The sequence below is a fragment of the Microcaecilia unicolor genome, chromosome 3 (genome assembly GCF_901765095.1).
Source record: "Microcaecilia unicolor chromosome 3, aMicUni1.1, whole genome shotgun sequence".
NCBI lineage: Eukaryota > Metazoa > Chordata > Amphibia > Gymnophiona > Siphonopidae > Microcaecilia > Microcaecilia unicolor.
Window position 1 is genome coordinate 534,880,559 of NC_044033.1, and position 18,286 is coordinate 534,898,844.

Here is an 18,286-nt window from a genome sequence, read left to right on the forward strand (position 1 = left end):
TTCGCTTTCCTAGCCGCAGCAGCACACTGAGCAGAAGGTTTCAGCGTATCATCGACGACGACACCCAGATCCCTTTCTTGATCCGTAACTCCTAACGCGGAACCTTGCAAGATGTAGCTATAATTCGGGTTCCTCTTACCCACATGCATCACTTTGCACTTGTCAACATTGAACTTCATCTGCCACTTGCACGCCCAATCTCCCAGTCTCGCAAGGTCCTCCTGTAATCGTTCACATTCCTCCTGCGACTTGACGACCCTGAATAATTTTGTGTCATCGGCGAATTTAATTACCTCACTAGTTATTCCCATCTCTAGGTCATTTATAAATACATTAAAAAGCAACGGACCCAGCACAGACCCCTGCGGGACCCCACTAACTACCCTCCTCCACTGAGAATACTGGCCACGCAATCCTACTCTCTGCTTCCTATCTTTCAACCAGTTCTTAATCCATAATAATACCCTACCTCCGATTCCATGACTCTGCAATTTCTTCAGGAGTCTTTCGTGCGGCACTTTGTCAAACGCCTTCTGAAAATCCAGATATACAATATCAACCGGCTCCCCATTGTCCACATGTTTGCTTACCCCCTCAAAAAAATGCATTAGATTGGTGAGGCAAGACTTCCCTTCACTAAATCCGTGCTGACTTTGTCTCATCAGTCCATGTTTTTGTATATGCTCTGCAATTTTATTCTTAATAATAGCCTCCACCATCTTGCCCGGTACCGACGTCAGACTCACCGGTCTATAATTTCCCGGATCTCCTCTGGAACCCTTCTTAAAAATCGGAGTAACATTGGCTACCCTCCAGTCTTCCGGTACTACACTCGATTTTAGGGACAAATTGCATATTTCTAACAGTAGCTCCGCAAGTTCATTTTTTAGTTCTATTAATACTCTGGGATGAATACCATCAGGTCCCGGTGATTTACTACTCTTCAGCTTGCTGAACTGACCCATTACATCCTCCAAGGTTACAGAGAATTTGTTTAGTTTCTCCGACTCCCCCGCTTCAAATATTCTTTCCGGCACCGGTGTCCCCCCCAAATCCTCCTCGGTGAAGACCGAAGCAAAGAATTCATTTAATTTCTCCGCTACGGCTTTGTCCTCCTTGATCGCCCCTTTAACACCATTTTCGTCCAGCGGCCCAACCGACTCTTTGGCCGGTTTCCTGCTTTTAATGTATCTAAAAAAATTTTTACTATGTATTTTTGCTTCCAACGCTAATTTCTTCTCAAAGTCCTTTTTTGCCCTCCTTATCTCCGCTTTACATTTGGCTTGGCATTCCTTATGATCTATCCTGTTACTTTCAGTTGGTTCTCTTCTCCACTTTCTGAAAGATTGTTTTTTGGCTCTAATGACTTCCTTTATCTTACTGTTTAGCCACGCCGGCTGACGTTTAGTCTTTTTTCCCTTTTTTCTAATACGTGGAATATATTTGTCCTGAACCTCCAGGATGGTGTTTTTAAACAGCATCCACGCCTGACGCAAGTTTTTTACTCTGCGAGCTGCTCCTTTCAGTCTTTTTTTCACCATTTTTCTCATTTTGTCGTAATCACCTTTTCTATAGTTAAACGCTAGCGTACTTGATTTCCTAGTATCACTTCCTTCAATGCCAATATCAAAACCGATCATATTATGATCACTGTTATCAAGCGGCCCTCGTATCGTTACCCCCTGCACTAGATCATGAGCACCACTAAGGACTAAGTCTAGTATTTTTCCTTCTCTTGTCGGCTCCTGAACTAGCTGTTCCATGAAGCTGTCCTTGATTTCATCAAGAAATCTTATGTCCCTTGCGTGTACAGATGTTACATTAACCCAGTCTATATGCGGGTAATTGAAATCCCCCATTATTATTGTGTTGCCCAGTTTGTTTGCGTCCCTGATTTCCTTTAACATTTCCGCATCCGTCTGTTCGTCCTGGCCAGGCGGACGGTAGTACACTCCTATCACTATCCTTTTCCCCTTTGCACATGGAATTTCAATCCACAGTGATTCCAAGGAGTGTTTTGTTTCCTGCAGAATTTTCAATCTATTTGATTCAAGGCTCTCGTTAATATACAATGCTACCCCTCCACCAATCCGATTCACCCTATCACTACGATATAATTTGTACCCCGGTATGACAGTGTCCCACTGGTTATCCTCCTTCCACCAGGTCTCAGAGATGCCTATTATATCTAATTTTTCATTTAGTGCAATATATTCTAACTCCCCCATCTTATTTCTTAGGCTCCTGGCATTCGCATATAGACATTTCAAACTATGTTTGTTGTTCCTAAGTACATCATGCTTAGTACTTGACAGTATTAATTGGCAATCTTTTGTCTGATTTTTATTGTTATTTAAGGATACCCGATCTACTACAATCTCTTTTGCAACCTCACTATCAGGATACTCTATCTTCCCTGTTATGGTGATATCTTTGAAAGATACCTTATCCCGAACCATGCTCTTTTGAGCGACTGTCGGCCTTCCCCCCATTTCTAGTTTAAAAGCTGCTTTATCTCCTTCTTAAACGCCGATGCCAGCAGCCTGGTCCCACTCTGGTTAAGATGGAGCCCATCCTTTCGGAATAGGCTCCCCCTTCCCCAGAATGTTGCCCAGTTCCTAACAAATCTAAAGCCCTCCTCCCTGCACCATCGTCTCATCCACGCATTGAGACTCTGGAGCTCTGCCTGTCTCTTGGGCCCTGCGCGTGGCACAGGTAGCATTTCAGAAAATGCTACCCTGGAGGATCTGGATTTCAGCTTTCTACCTAAGAGCCTAAATTTTGCTTCCAGAACCTCTCTCCCACATTTTCCTATGTCATTAGTACCCACATGTACCAAGACAGCCGTCTCCTCCCCAGCACTATATAAAATCCTATCTAGGTGACGCGTGAGGTCCGCCACCTTCGCACCAGGCAGGCAAGTCACCAGGCGATCCTCACGTCCACCAGCCACCCAGCTATCTATATGCCTAATGATCGAATCACCAAGTACAACAGCTGTCCTAACCTTTCCCTCCCGGGCAACATTTGGAGATATATCCTCGGTGCGAAAGGATAATACATCCCCTGGTGGGCAGGTCCTGGCTACAGGAGTACTTCCTACTTCACCAGGGTGATGCTCTCCTTCTAGGAGACCTCCCTCCTCCAAGGTGGGAGTGCTTGGGGGACGATACACCTCAGGAAGGAGAAGTGGGAGCAGGTGTCTGACTTCTGGAAGGACTTTCATTGCATGTGTGAATGACCCTGTTCAGGATGGACCAGAGAGCAACTGAAGAGATTATGTGGACTGAGGGGCCATTTTAAAAAGCAGTGGTAGGGACATTGCATGTGTAGCACGTGCCAAATTGACACGACCTCCCGGTAAGCACACCCACCTGGTGGTAATTTCAAAGTTGGTGCATGCTGTTTCCTGTAGTGGCAAATATTTTTCTATTTTCTACGGGGGGGGGGGGGGGGGGGGGGGGGGGATGTTCCTGACAGTAATTGGCAGTGCAGCCACATTGGCAGGCACTGCATAAATACCATGCATGTAGCGTGTGAGTCCTTACCACTAGGTCAGTGGCTGGCATTAATGGCTCAGGCAGTAAACAGTTTAATATTTCCTTATCTCTTGTTTGTCCTGTTTGTCTGTGCTAATTAGATTGTAAGCTCTGTCTGTCCTAATTAGATTGTAAGCTAGTAGCACTATAGAAATGATAAATAGTAAAACCTTGCTACTCTTTGGGATTCTGGAATCTTGCTACTCTTTGTCCTTATCCCTTATTTGTCCTGTTTGTCTGTACTGGTTAGATTGTAAGCTCTGTCGAGCAGGGACTATCTCTTCATGTTCAAGTGTACAGCGCTGCGTATGTCTAGTAGCACTATAGAAATGATAAATAGTAAAACCTTGCTACTCTTTGGGATTCCGGAATCTTGTTACTCTTTGGGATCCTGAATGGAATCTTGCTACTCTTTGGGATTCTGCACGGAATCTTGCTACTCTTTGTCCTTTTCCCTTATTTGTCCTGTTTGTCTGTCTTGGCTAGATTGTAAGCTCTGTTGAGCAAGGACTGTCTCTTCATGTTCAAGTGTACGGCCCTGCGTACGTCTAGTAGCGCTATAGAAATGATAAGTAGTAAAACCTTGCTACTCTTTGGGATTCTGGAATCTTGCTACTCTTTGTCCTTATCCCTTATTTGTCCTGTTTGTCTGTACTGGTTAGATTGTAAGCTCTGTCGAGCAGGGACTATCTCTTCATGTTCAAGTGTACAGCGCTGCGTATGTCTAGTAGCACTATAGAAATGATAAATAGTAAAACCTTGCTACTCTTTGGGATTCCGGAATCTTGTTACTCTTTGGGATCCTGAATGGAATCTTGCTACTCTTTGGGATTCTGCACGGAATCTTGCTACTCTTTGTCCTTTTCCCTTATTTGTCCTGTTTGTCTGTCTTGGCTAGATTGTAAGCTCTGTTGAGCAAGGACTGTCTCTTCATGTTCAAGTGTACGGCCCTGCGTACGTCTAGTAGCGCTATAGAAATGATAAGTAGTAAAACCTTGCTACTCTTTGGGATTCTGGAATCTTGCTACTCTTTGTCCTTATCCCTTATTTGTCCTGTTTGTCTGTACTGGTTAGATTGTAAGCTCTGTCGAGCAGGGACTATCTCTTCATGTTCAAGTGTACAGCGCTGCGTACGTCTAGTAGCACTATAGAAATGATAAGTAGTAAAATCTTGCTACTCTTTGGGATTCCGGAATCTTGTTACTCTTTGGGATCCTGAATGGAATCTTGCTACTCTTTGGGATTCTGCACGGAATCTTGCTACTCTTTGTCCTTTTCCCTTATTTGTCCTGTTTGTCTGTCTTGGCTAGATTGTAAGCTCTGTTGAGCAAGGACTGTCTCTTCATGTTCAAGTGTACGGCCCTGCGTACGTCTAGTAGCGCTATAGAAATGATAAGTAGTAGTAGTAAACAGCCACACACTACTTTTAATTTATTGCGTGGGCATTTACTGCCCCCATTTAAAAAAGCCTTTTTTCCCAGGTCGCAGTAAAAAAAAGAAATGGCCCAGCGCACACCAAAAACACGCGCCAACACTACCACAGGCCACTTTTTACTACAGCTTAGTAAAAGCACCCCTGAGAGTTTAATCAAGTGTAATACCCCAAGGAATGAGTATTATTAAAAGTGCAGAAGTAACATAGTAACATAGTAAATGACAGCAGATAAAGACCTGAACGGTCCATCCAGTCTGCCCAACAAGATAAACTCATTTTATATGGTATGTAATACGTTATGTGTATATCCTAGTTTGATTTGTCCTTGTCATTCTCAAGGCACAGACTGTAGAAGTCCGCCCTGCACTGGTTTTATTCTCCAAATACCGGTGTCGCCATCCAATGTCCGCTAAGATTCCATAGATCCATTCCTTCTAAACAGGATTCCTTTGTATTTATCCCACGTATGTTTGAATTCCATTAGCGTTTTCATCTCCACCACCTCCCGCAGGAGGGCATTCCATGTATCCACCAACCTCTCCATGAAAAAATACTTCCTGACAATACTCCTGGGTCTGCCCCCTTTCAACCTCAATTCATGTCCTCTAGTTCTACCACCTTCCCATCTCTGGAAAAGGTTTGTATGCGGATTAATACCTTTCAAATATTTGAACGTCTGTATCAAGTCACCCCTGTTTCTCCTTTCCTCTAAGGTATACATGTTCAGGTCAGCAAGTCTCTCCTCATACGGTTTGTAACGCAAAACCAAAACCATTTTCGTACCTTTTCTTTGCACCGCTTCCAGTCTTTTTACTCTTTAGCCAGATACGGCCTCCAAAACTGAACACAATACTCCAAGTGGGGCCTCACCAACGACTTGTAGAGGGGCATCAACACCTCCTTTCTTCTGCTAGTTATACCCCTCTCTATGTAGCCTAGCATCCTTCTAGCCATGGCTGTCACCTTGTTTCTTCACTTTTAGATCCTCCGACACCAACAACCCAAGGTCTCTCTCCTGAGTCGAGCTTGCTAATCTCTCCCCTCCTATTCAGTATCTCTCTTTTGGGTTTCTACACCCCAAATGCATCACTCTGCACTTCTTGGCATTAAATTTTAACAATATTATACAATTAGGGACTCAATAGAGCTGCTGGAGCACTCGTATTATCAATCACTAAATAGCCCCAGTCTTATTGAATACAAAATATCTTTATTAAACACGTGTGCTTCAAAACCTGCTCACGTGTCTTTAAAACCTTTACTCACAAACAATATTCTCTTATATCTTTCATACTCATTCACACCTTATAGTACCTGCATAGAAAATCTATAACAAGGAGGATTTATATATACATGACTTTCTTGAATATCATTACACACTGTGTCAGAGTTCATGATTTCTCGTCTCTCAAAGAGACTTCACAGAATTAGGAATAAAAAACCTTTGCATATGTCCATTCACTCTGCTCTTCCGGTTTCCGGTTTCACATAAAGGTTCATGAAAGTTCAAGACAAACCCCAACACACTTCTCTGGGGGTAAACAACTCCACTTGCAATAGATTTCAGGCACTACTTTAGCGGGATGAGACTTTCAATCTCATAACTGCTGTTACTCCAGTTCTTAAACAAGCATCGGCTCCTCTATGCAGGACCGCATTTCGTTCTCTTCATCAGGAGGAACCACCATATCCCCTAAAATTACACAATTCCACTGTCACCCCTTCAATTCAAACCTTTAAACAAATTAATTTCTCATCAAAATACAATGTTTTATATATTATAACTACACTTACTTTAACCAATTCTGTTTGGCAGCGTGCCAACAAAGGACTTTCTCAGGCCGGGACCCAACTGCCGTGGCTCTGAACTAACCAGGGGAATTAAATTTTAACGACAAGGACACAGGAAAATCAAAGCTGACATGTGAGAGAATAGAAGAATGAATTCACTTATGTCACGAGCACGATCGCACATTCAGCATTGCCTCGGAGGTCTACTCAGACGCACTCAGCAGCAGCAATTAAAGTCCAACCCCAAGCTAAGTGATCATCCTCATATATTTTCATATATGCATGCAAAAGGAGGAAGGTAGGGCTACAGTGCTATGATGTTGAGTACTATATATTGCTATTAGTAGACCAGCTGGAGCAATATGAATTTTACTGAGCACTAAAATATTAAAATATTAGTTTAATAGCATATTTAAAAAGTAAAAAAAAGAGAGGTACTCAAAAGAACGGTTTCTACAAGAGGTTCATGGTAGCATGAAATGAAACCAGAACAGATTGAGGCTTATTTTCAAAGCACTTAGCCTTCCAAAGTTCCATAGAAACCTATGGAACTTTGGAAGGCTAAGTGCTTTGAAAATATGCCTCATTGTTACCCCAAAATTAGTAGGGTATTAAATTTTAACTGCCAGACCCTCGACCATTCTTCTAACTTTCGAAGATCCCTTCTAATCATTTCTACTCCCTCCAGGGTATCCATTCTATTGGCTATCTTTGTGTCATCCGCAAAAAGGTAAACCTTTCCTTCCAACCCTTCAGCAATATCTCTCACAAATATGTTAAACAAAATGGACCCTAGCACTGACCCCTGAGGAACCCCACTGCTCACCATCCTTTCCTCCGAGCGGATTGCATTTACCACCACCCTCTGCCACCTGTAGGTCAACCAGTTTTCTATCCAGTTCACCACTTTCAGTCCTAAATTCAGCCCTTTCAGCTTATTCACGAGTCTTCTGTGGGGGACCGTATCAAAGGCTTTGCTGAAATCCAAGTAGATTACATCTAGCGCAAGGCCTTCATCCATTTCTTTTGTCACCCAGTCAAAGAAGTCAATGAGATTTGTTTGGCAGGATTTTCCTTTGGTAAAGCCATGTTGCCTCAGGTCCTGTAACCCGTTGTCTTCTAGAAAGTTAACTATCCTTTCTTTCAGCAGCAATTCCATTATTTTTCCTATCATCGACATGAGACTTACCGGTCTGTAGTTTCCCACTTCTTCCCTGTCTCCACTTTTGTGAAGCGGGACCACATCTGCTCATCTCCAATCTCGCGGAACCTCTCCCATCTCTAAAGATCTATTAAATAAATCTTTAAGAGGTCCCGCCAGGGCCTCCATGAGCTCCCTCAGTATCCTGGGATGTATCCCATCCGGCCCCATAGCTTTGTCCACCTTCAGATTCTCCAGCTGTTTATAAACTCTTTCTTCCGTAAACGGCGCAGTATCCACTACATTCCCAAATATTCCTTTCCTTTCCACTCCATTCCCAAATAGTTCCTTTCCACTCCATTCCTAAAAGTGTTGGAGATTTCCAGAGCCATCCCTGCTAGTGGGCTGGAGTGGGGGGAGAACCAACCCATGGGGAGTGGTTTTGAAACAGAATGCGGGGGAAAAGAGTTGCTCTTATAGTGGATGATAAGGGAGGAGGAGTGACAAAGGGAATAAAGGTTGGAATTATGCCTATGAGGGGGTCTTTGGTAGCCTGATGGTCCCCTGTCAAGAGACCAGGAGGAGAAAGGGGAATCCTAAGTGAGGAGTGTTATCACAGGCTTTAAAGGAGGGTTGCGGCTCCTGAAAGTGGCAATCGAGAGATTGTGTGCACTACGGGTGGGCAGAGGACAGACCCAGCCAGGGAGAGCTGAATCCTGAGACCAGGGTGGATCCAGAGAGGGGTTACTGCTGGAAGAGGGTCAGATCAGAGGAGTGTCTGAGCCTGTGGAGATCAAATCTGTACTGATAGAAGGAGAAACAGCCATTGGGAATAATAGGCAAGATAGGAACGGACAGGTGAACTGCATATACAGTGGTGGAAATAAGTATTTGATCCCTTGCTGATTTTGTAAGTTTGCCCACTGACAAAGACATGAGCAGCCCATAATTGAAGGGTAGGTTATTGGTAACAGTGAGAGATAGCACATCACAAATTAAATCCGGAAAATCACATTGTGGAAAGTATATGAATTTATTTGCATTCTGCAGAGGGAAATAAGTATTTGATCCCCCACCAACCAGTAAGAGATCTGGCCCCTACAGACCAGGTAGATGCTCCAAATCAACTCGTTACCTGCATGACAGACAGCTGTCGGCAATGGTCACCTGTATGAAAGACACCTGTCCACAGACTCAGTGAATCAGTCAGACTCTAACCTCTACAAAATGGCCAAGAGCAAGGAGCTGTCTAAGGATGTCAGGGACAAGATCATACACCTGCACAAGGCTGGAATGGGCTACAAAACCATCAGTAAGACGCTGGGCGAGAAGGAGACAACTGTTGGTGCCATAGTAAGAAAATGGAAGAAGTACAAAATGACTGTCAATCGACAAAGATCTGGGGCTCCACGCAAAATCTCACCTCGTGGGGTATCCTTGATCATGAGGAAGGTTAGAAATCAGCCTACAACTACAAGGGGGGAACTTGTCAATGATCTCAAGGCAGCTGGGACCACTGTCACCACGAAAACCATTGGTAACACATTACGACATAACGGATTGCAATCCTGCAGTGCCCGCAAGGTCCCCCTGCTCCGGAAGGCACATGTGACGGCCCGTCTGAAGTTTGCCAGTGAACACCTGGATGATGCCGAGAGTGATTGGGAGAAGGTGCTGTGGTCAGATGAGACAAAAATTGAGCTCTTTGGCATGAACTCAACTCGCCGTGTTTGGAGGAAGAGAAATGCTGCCTATGACCCAAAGAACACCGTCCCCACTGTCAAGCATGGAGGTGGAAATGTTATGTTTTGGGGGTGTTTCTCTGCTAAGGGCACAGGACTACTTCACCGCATCAATGGGAGAATGGATGGGGCCATGTACCGTACAATTCTGAGTGACAACCTCCTTCCCTCCGCCAGGGCCTTAAAAATGGGTCGTGGCTGGGTCTTCCAGCACGACAATGACCCAAAACATACAGCCAAGGCAACAAAGGAGTGGCTCAGGAAGAAGCACATTAGGGTCATGGAGTGGCCTAGCCAGTCACCAGACCTTAATCCCATTGAAAACTTATGGAGGGAGCTGAAGCTGCGAGTTGCCAAGCGACAGCCCAGAACTCTTAATGATTTAGAGATGATCTGCAAAGAGGAGTGGACCAAAATTCCTCCTGACATGTGTGCAAACCTCATCATCAACTACAGAAGACGTCTGACCGCTGTGCTTGCCAACAAGGGTTTTGCCACCAAGTATTAGGTCTTGTTTGCCAGAGGGATTAAATACTTATTTCCCTCTGCAGAATGCAAATAAATTCATATACTTTCCACAATGTGATTTTCCGGATTTAATTTGTGATGTGCTATCTCTCACTGTTACCAATAACCTACCCTTCAATTATGGGCTGCTCATGTCTTTGTCAGTGGGCAAACTTACAAAATCAGCAAGGGATCAAATACTTATTTCCACCACTGTACCTGAGAGGAGAAGTGGTACAGGATTTCCCCTGAGGAACAACAGAAGTATTGAATTTAAGTTGGAGTTTCTATGCTGTTTGAACTAATGAGTAAAGGATTGAAGTGCTGCCGATTGCAGAGTTGAAGAATAAAAGTTTCAGTTTTGCACAGACTATTGCCTATAGTGTACTTATTGTGGATAGAAAGCTTGAATGTCTCCCAACCCCCGGATCACTATTCCAGACCTTATAACCCACTCTGAGCTCGACTAGAGTGAGGATTGGAACTGAAAGAGTATGAGGAGAGGTAAAGTGTGGGTGAACTGGTGGAATTGTTCCTGTGACCTGGGTTGGACTGAGCTAGTGGTGAGACCCGGGTTACACAACATTACCAAGTACTTTGTTCTGGTTGCAAATAGAGGAGATTTACGATAGAACTGGACTATGAGTCTGAAATCTCTGGTATCATGAGGAGATTATGTTTTGCACTGTGCTGACCATCTGATGAATAACACCCCAAAATTTTACAGACCAAGTTGACAAGTTTATGAACTGTTTTTCAAGTTACTGTTAGCAAAACAAGTTGAAGTTTAACACTCAGATTGCTGAGAGTGCCCAGCAGTGGCTGACAGTTGGGAGGGAGGAGCACTAGGCATATAGGTGTGAGTAGTTCTTAATATACTAAATAATGCCATAGAGTACACTTGATAATGGATTTCTAAGTAAACAGTTTGTCCTGCATCAACAATAACCCCATACATACTTATGGAAACTTTGGGAACACTAACATTTTAAAATATAGTAGCATTATCCCATTATAGTAGACTTGTGTCTGGTCAATATCTCAACACATATTGCAGTATCTGGCAAAATAATTACCACAATAGCACAAATCCTTCAACTTTGCTTTATAACAAATATAAATTACTTATAAAGCTGTATTAATAAAACAGATAAAATACCTTTGAAGTCGCAGTTTAATTATGTAGCCTGAAAAATATTTTATTTTATTTCTGCATTTGTGTCCCACATTTTCCCAATAGGGAATCGGTTCAATGTGGCTTACAAGTTATTATGGTTACATCGTTGTTATCTGTTTGAGCTTATCTAGTTCAGCTTTTGTTCGAGATCCAGTACCATCGTGTATTGTCTTGTTCAGTTTTTTTTTTTTTTTAACTTTCCAAATTTTTATTGAATAAAGATCCAACATACAACCATAAATTCAAATACACAGTCGAGCACCCTCCAACATATCAGTATAACATCTTCAATACATTTTTTAACCAACTGTTTATGTCCCCCTTTCCCTCCCTCCCCCCTATTGAATTGTCAGGGTAGAGTCTGGTCGTGCCAACCACTCCGTGTAGGGGTCCCAAATTCGGTGGTATGGCAGCAAACGACCCAGACGCATCGCAGTCAACTTAGACATCAGCTGAATATAGTCCAATTTACGCAGAATCGACTTCAGTCCCGGCAGAGTCTGCTGCTTCCATGCCGCCGCCAGCACCAATTTGCTGGCCACCAATATCTGAGTGGCCAGTTGGTGCGCATATTTTTTACTGCCCTGAAGTCTTATGTGTAACAAGCAGTGGTCCATTTTCATGGGAAAAACAATTTTTGTTATACTCACAATCAACTTCAGAACCCTCGTCCAATACTGTTGGGCCTGCGGGCAAGCCCAACAGATATGGACCATATCACCCTCCATGCCACATTGGCACCAGCAGAGAGCAGACCCCACCTTAAACATCTTGGCTAGTCTCTGCGGTGTGTAATACCAACAGTATAATATTTTATAGCCATTTTCTACCAATGCATTAGAGATTGACACTTTAAGTAAAGATGTAAACACCCTTTCCCACATATGGTATTCATAAGACACCCCCAATAGTTTTTCCCACTTCTGTGTGTAGTGCAAGATGGGCTGCGAGTGTAATAGGAGCGCTTTATATAATCTAGATACCCCTCCTCTTCCTCCTCCTCCAGCCAGTGCCCGCTCTAATTGTGTTTCCTCCAAACACAGCTCTTCTTTTGTATGCCTCAGAATAAAATCTCTTAATTGGCGGAACTGAAAGGCGTTGGAGGCAGGAATCCCATATTCCTCCTGCACTTCCTCAAAAGTAAGAAGTTCCCCATCGTCCCATACCTGACCCAGCTCCCACAGTCCCCTCTGTTCCACTTCTTAAAGCAGTGATCTGAGGATCCCGGGCCGAATCCCGGCGCGTATCTAATCATCATGTGCAGGAAAAAAGTTCGTCCACGAAAAAAGCTAATGCGAATTTTACTCCATGTAGTAAATGGCCCCCCCACCAGTGGAGGGGCCACCTTTATTATCTCTTTTAGCTCCCTATCAGGCAGCCAGGGTATGGCTTTTAACGAGTGGAACTCGCACCAGGCCTGCTCCATAACTTTCCAAGCCTTCGCTTTCCCATTATGCCACTCAGCTAGGATACGGAGGTGGGCCGCTCTGTAATAAAGCAGAAATTAAGGCACTCCCATCCCCCCATGTGCCCGTGGCTGATGCATTACTGACCTACGCACCCGTGGTGGCTTCCGCTTCCAAATGAAGGAGAAAACTCTCCGCTGCAGGCCTCTAAAGAATTTGTCGGACAACGGGATAGGTAGCGCTATGAATAGATATAATATTTTGGGCAGTAAAATCATTTTAACCACACTGATCCGCCCCATCCACGAGATCGTCAATCCCTCCCATTTATCTAACTCCTGAAATAACTCCCATACCTTTGCTGGAAAGTTGGCCTCATATAGGCCCTCCCATTGTTTCGTGATATTTACTCCTAAATATTTAATTGATTTAGGCGCCCATCGATAGGGAAATTGAGCTTGCAGCTCCCCCACTTGATCTGCTGGTATAGTAATATTTAAGGCTTCTGATTTTTCCATATTGACCTTAAATCCAGCCACCCAGCCATAGTCCCGCAGGGCCGCCCCTACAATGGGAAGTGACTTAATGGGGTCTGTTAGTGTGAGAAGAATGTCATCCGCAAACAACAAAATCCGAGTCTCTATTGGTCCCAACCTCACTCCCCTAATATCCGGTTGTGATCTAATGTATGCTGCTAGTGGTTCCACCACCAAGGCGAAGAGGAGAGGCGACAGGGCACAGCCCTGCCGTGTTCCTCGTCTCAGTAGGAACGGGGATGACTGGCTCCCATTGACCCTGACCGATGCTGTTGGAGCTCTATACAACAAGGATAGCCAATGTAAATAATCCCCTGAGATACCCACCCTCTTCAAGGTTGCAAATAAGAATGGCCAGTGCACCCGGTCGAATGCCTTTTCTGCATCTAGTGAGATTATACAAAGTGGGATTTCCTTAAGATTGGCATACTGAATAAGGTGAAGTGTCCGGCGGATATTATCAAATGTCTGACGCTCCCGCACAAAGCCCGCCTGATCTTCATGAACTAATTGTGGAAGGTACTGCTGCAGGCGAGCTGCCAATATTGAGGTGAAAATTTTATAGTCCACCCCCAATAGGGAGATGGGCCTATAAGAACTGCTCAATTGAGGATCCCTGCCTGGTTTAGGCAAAACTATTATGTTCGCTAGATGCCAAGTCTCTGGCAGAGATCCTCTCCTTCCTAGGTCATTAAATACCCTTCGCAGCACCGGAGCCACCAGAGATGCAAAGGTTTTGTAGAACTTATTAGTGAAGCCGTCGGGGCCCAGGGCCTTACTAGGCGCCAACTCTTTAATAGCACCTATTACCTCCTCTAGCTCAATTGGCCTGGAGAGCCTAGCTTGTGCCCCCTCCGTAAGTGTTGGCAGATACACCCGGTCCAAGAAAGCGGTGATCTCCCCCTCCTCTGGGTTAATGTCCGGGGTATAAAGTTTCTCATAATAACGCTGAAAAACTGCTTGTATGGACCCCGGATCTGTGGTACAATCACCTTTTTCGTCTTTTAAGCGGGGGACATGTGATCTAAGTGCTTGATGTTTTAATTTATATGCTAAGAGCCTACTGGCTTTATTTCCAAACTCAAAATGTGACTGGCGTACCCTTTGTAACTGCTCTGAGATGTCTGCCAACTGAAGCTCGCGAATCTCTTGTCTAATTTTATGAGCTTGGTCTAGCAACTTTTGTGCGGGGACTGCCGGGCCCTGTCTGCGAATTATTTTCTCCACCTGCATTAGTCTCCTGCGTCCACTGTCCTCTGCCTGGGTTTTTTCTCGGCGGATATGGGCTTTTAACGCAATAAAGTGACCCCTCATGACTGCCTTGAAGCCCTCCCAAAGCACCCCTGGTGAGACTTCCCCAGTATCATTAAACTGGAAATATTCTTTAATAAGCCTTTCAAATTGGAGCACCTGGGTCACCTCAGCCAGCAATGCATCATCCAACCTCCACTGTGGAGCAGTCTGTCGCCCCTTTGATGTCCTCAGCACAAGCATGACTGGGCTATGGTACGACCATGTTCGGGGCTCAATGCGTTGGTCCCTGATATTTCCCATGACAGTCGCGTCCCCTAACCAAAAATCAATACGGGAAAACGAGTTGTGGACCGAGGAAAAATATGTGTAATCTCGTTGGGTGGGGTGGGCCTGCCTCCAGGTATCCCCCAAATGCCATCTAGCCAAAAAAGTCTGGAGTGCCTCTCATCCCTGTCGGGCGTATTTTACTGATGTAGAGGAATTGTCCAGCTGTGGGTCAGGGGTAATATTGAAATCACCACCTATTAGCAAATTCCCCTCCCCGTGTGCCAAAAGCACCCGATCTAGGTGTTGAAAAAATTCCGCATGATCTTCATTGGGCCCGTATACATTCAATATAGTGTACTTTTGTGCCCCCATTTGCATAGTTATCAAAAGAAAGCGACCTCCTTTGTCCCTAATAACTTTTTGAAACTGCCAGGGGCGAGAATCATTAAATGCCACCATGACCCCCTTACTTTTAGTGCCCAGTGTGTTTGAGGCATAGAAGATATGTGGATACTGGCGGTGCTTGCACATCCCCTCATATTGTTTCTTTAAATGGGTCTCCTGTATCAGGGCTATATCTACTTTTAAGCGGGTCAACTCCCTAAACAGAAGCTGCCGTTTCATTGGCACATTTAAGCCCCTGACATTCAGGAGCGCCAGTGTTACTTCCTGCATCCCTTCATCATCTTTAAGCGCCCAAAGCCCCCCCTGGCACATTTGTGTTTTTTGTCATCCACTCAGTCCACGCTGCTATCCAAACCCTTTCCCTGTAACCTCCCTCCAGATGTCCCTCCCCTCCCTCCCACCCATCTCCCCCGAACTACTCCTTGATCCTCCCTCATGTCTGAGGAAGTATCTAGTGGAGGAATCGTCTCCCCTCCCCCCCCCACCGCAGTGTTATAACGTTATAACTCCCGTACAGGTCTCCCGCCAATAATTACCAAACCATTGTAAACTTAACTGACAAGAACTACAAGGCTATTACCTTTTAACAAATGTCAGGTCTCCACCCGACATATAGCAGCATTGCATTGACCCCCCCCTTACCCGCAGTCATGTAAGATGACCAGCAGATTGCTGGCATTGTAGGCGCTTGTGCCCTTTACCCACACGCTGCCACTTCGAGTGGGGCGTCTGGGTCTTGTTCTTGCTAACTCTCCCGGGGGTCTCCGAGGAAGCCTCCTGCTATGCCTCTGGTAACACTGCTCGAGCTTCAGCCAGTGATCTCACCTGATGCATCCGCCCATCTTTATAAAATACTAGAGCAAAAGGGTGTTTCCAGCGGTATCGGATACCCAATTCCTGCATCCGCCTTGTGACTGGTTTCAACTCCGCGCGGCGTTTTAAGGTGGCCGCCGCCAAATCTTGATAGATTTCTATTGGGAATGTGTCCCATTTAAAACTTTGGAGGCGTCTTGCCACCTGGAGCACCCGTTCCTTCAACTTGTAGTCTTGAAAGCAGGCAATAATATCACGGGGTAGATTTTGTCTCGCTGGACCCAAAGATCTGTGGGAGCGTTCCAGGCCTACTCCCTCGGCCCCCAGCGGATTTCCCGCCTCTTCCAAGATGGCGCTCACCACTTTCTGGACCACCGCCTCTCAATCAATATATTCCGGGGTTTCAGGTATGCCCCTGAAGCGTAGGTTATGCCTTCTACTTCTATTCTCTAAGTCCTCCAACTTATCTGTCAGTTGTTGCTGGCCCAAACGAACATCTGCGACCGCTCTGTCCAGGGCCCCAATCTCTTCCGAGTGTTCTTCTATCCGGGTTTCCACCTCCTCCACGCGACCCCCCAAGTCTCTGATTTTACCTCGGAGGTCGGATCCCAGCATTTCCAATTCCGCCCGGACCGCTTTTACATCAGTCCGGATCTCCTGCAGCCATTCTTTCAACTCCGCTAAGGGGTCCACCGCTGACGGCTCCGGTTCCTCCCCGAAAAGGCATGGGCTGTTCTGAGTGACCTCAGCCGTTGGTTTTCCGGCGCGTGGGGGAGGGTCGCCTGCTCCTGCCTCGCGGTTCGCCGATGCTCCGCTTTTAAAGCCGAATTGGCTCAGGTCCGCTTGCGTGCTCATCGCAATTCGATACACGCACTTTGTGGCTATCGCTGGGGGTCAAGAAATTGCAGCAACGCTACCCCTGTCGGGAGACCTTGTGCTTTTTGTGCTGCGATGAGCGGGAGCAAAAGCGCTAAACCGCCATCTTCGTGGGTGACGTCACTTCCTCCGTCTTGTTCAGTTTTGATGGTCATCAGGGAAGGATTGTTTGAAGAACTGGGCTTTAATGTGTTTTCTGAATGCCAAGTAGTTGTTCTTGCCTTTGAGGGCCTTTGGTAATGTGTTCCATATTTTGGGACAGATGTATGTGAAGTTGGTTGAGTACGAAGATTTGTATACTATTCCTTGACATTTGGGGAAGTGCAGGGTGAGATAGGTTCTAGCGCTTTCAATTGCATTGTGTATAGGTAGTTCTATTAGATTTGAAAACCCAGGATGTACTGGCATCAACTGAAACATCACCTACTGCAAACAAGCTCACACAATATTTCAAACAAAAACTAGAAAAGACAAGAACTAACCTCGTGACTCTGCAAACATCCATCACAGACTTCTTAGAAGAATGCGAAACCAACAAAGCCCACACCATAGCAGATAGAATCTGGTCCTCATTTGAACCACCCAAAGTAAGCACAGTAAAGGAACTATTGACAAAATACACACACACGACCTACTAGACCAGGGATAGGCAACTCCGGTCCTCGAGACCCACAGGCAGGTCAGGTTTTCAGGATATCCACAATGAATATGCAGAAGATAGATTTGCATACCATGGAGGCAGTGTATGCAAATCAAGTTCATGCATATTCATTGTGGATATCCTGAAAATCTGACCTGCCTGCGGCTCTCGAGGACCGGAGTTGCCTACCCCTGTACTAGATAAATGCCCCAACTATATGATGAAAGGGAATAAGGGAAATACATATATAGACCTATAAACATCCATATCAATCTTCACACATAAGAGCCTTTTGTAAAATTGTGAATACCTCAACCTGGACATCTGAAGTCTCATCTCAATCTTTTTTGAAAAATGGGTCTTCACATTTACTCATGGGAGCCCTTGAGGAGTTCAGAGCCAGACCTCATTTACAGTACTGTGTTCAATTCTGGAGACTGCAATTTCAAGAAGAGATAAACAGGATAGAGTCAGTCCAGAGGGTGGCTACTAAAATGGTCAGTGGACTTTGTCATAAAGTGTCTGGGGACAGACTTAAAGATCTCAATATATATACTTTGGAAGAAGGTGGGAGAAGGGAGATACGATAGAGACACAGTTAAAAACCTACACGGCATAAATACACAGAAGGCAAGTCTCTTTCAATTGAAAGGAAGCTCTGGAATGAGGGGGCTTAGGATGAAGGTGAAAGGAGATAGACTCAGAAGTAACCTGAGGAAATACTTCTTCACAGAAAGGATGGTGAATTTCTGTCCCA

The 18,286-nt window shown here is 45.0% G+C and overlaps 1 protein-coding gene across 4 annotated transcripts in view; it reads right to left on the reverse strand.

Moving 5' to 3' along the window:
- TRAPPC3L (trafficking protein particle complex 3 like) overlaps positions 1–18,286 on the reverse strand; it is a 151,150-nt gene that overhangs the window by 94,443 nt on the left and 38,421 nt on the right. For 2 of the 4 annotated variants that reach the window (XM_030199236.1, XM_030199234.1), the window contains one exon: positions 17,840–17,966. The exons of the other annotated variants lie outside the window; for them this stretch is intronic. The gene's annotated coding sequence lies outside the window, so the exon portion shown is untranslated. The remainder of the gene's footprint in view (positions 1–17,839; positions 17,967–18,286) is intronic. 4 annotated transcript variants of the gene reach the window in all.